Source organism: Zalophus californianus, chromosome 4 (assembly GCF_009762305.2).
Source record: "Zalophus californianus isolate mZalCal1 chromosome 4, mZalCal1.pri.v2, whole genome shotgun sequence".
NCBI classification, from domain to species: Eukaryota; Metazoa; Chordata; class Mammalia; order Carnivora; family Otariidae; genus Zalophus; species Zalophus californianus.
The window spans coordinates 177,517,322-177,518,300 of record NC_045598.1 but is presented as its reverse complement, the minus strand read 5'-3'; the positions used below and the strand labels follow the sequence as shown (position 1 = coordinate 177,518,300).

General features: G+C 39.4%; 1 non-coding gene across 1 annotated transcript; it reads left to right on the top strand.

The window, feature by feature from the left end:
* Positions 1-566: 566 nt before the first annotated feature.
* LOC113917368 lies at positions 567-674 on the top strand. The gene has a single exon (XR_003518215.2). It is a non-coding gene; the product is annotated as a U6 spliceosomal RNA (small nuclear RNA).
* Positions 675-979: the final 305 nt, after the last annotated feature.

Here is a 979-nt window from a genome sequence, read left to right as displayed (position 1 = left end):
GACAAGGAAACCAGTCTAGGTTACCAGCAAGTCCTATGACTTGACTTGGGGGCTGGGAAATACATCCTTGAACTTAGCAATGCAGTAAACCAAAGAGCACTGAGAGGTCACATGAACAACTGGGCCCAGTGACAAGGCACCATATCTTCCTCATTGCTGGGTGAGTAGCACAGACCAACCTCAAAAGCTCCTGAGTTAGAGGAAAATGTCCCTTTAACAGTATTAAGGGACAATTTATTATGTGTCTCCTTCCAGGGAAGCACAATGTCAGTGCAGGCCCATTGCATTTGCATTATTTCCAGACAACAGCAGCAGCAGAAAAGGACACTGATTTATTTCAGAGCAAGCACAGGTGAATTTAATGTCTATTGGGACTGAGCCAGGGAAGACTTAACCCACTCTGGGCTCTCAAGTGCTTGAGGGGGGACGGCAGGTTTTTTGAAGGGTCCCATTGACCTCTGGCTAAATTCAGCTTCCCTGAGCCTATGTTCCTCAATCACCTGGCCAGAAAAGCTCTTGCAGAGAAAAGAGGATAGAAAAAATCCTGTTTAAGAACAGAAAATCTGGTGCTAGCTTCTCTGGCAACACATATACAAAAATTGGAATGATACAGAGTAGATTAGTATGGCCTCTCCTCAAGGATGACACAAAATTTGTATGCATTCTATATTTTTTAGATGGAATTAAAATAAAGACAGGAAAGAAAGAAAGAAAAAGAAAGAAAGAAAGAAAGAGAGAAAGAGAGAAAGAAAGAAGGAAGGGAGGAAAGAAAGAAAGAAAAAGAAAGAAAGAAAGAAAGAAAGAAAGAAGAAAGAAGAAAGAAAGAAAGAAAGAAAGAAAGAAAGAAAGAAAGAAAGAAAGAAAGAAAGAAAGAAAGAAAGAAAAGAAAGAAAAGAAAGAGAAAGAAAGAAAGAAAGAAAGAAAGAAATAGAAACTGAATTTATGGCCTAACCCAGCTAATTTCTTTCTCAGTGACCTG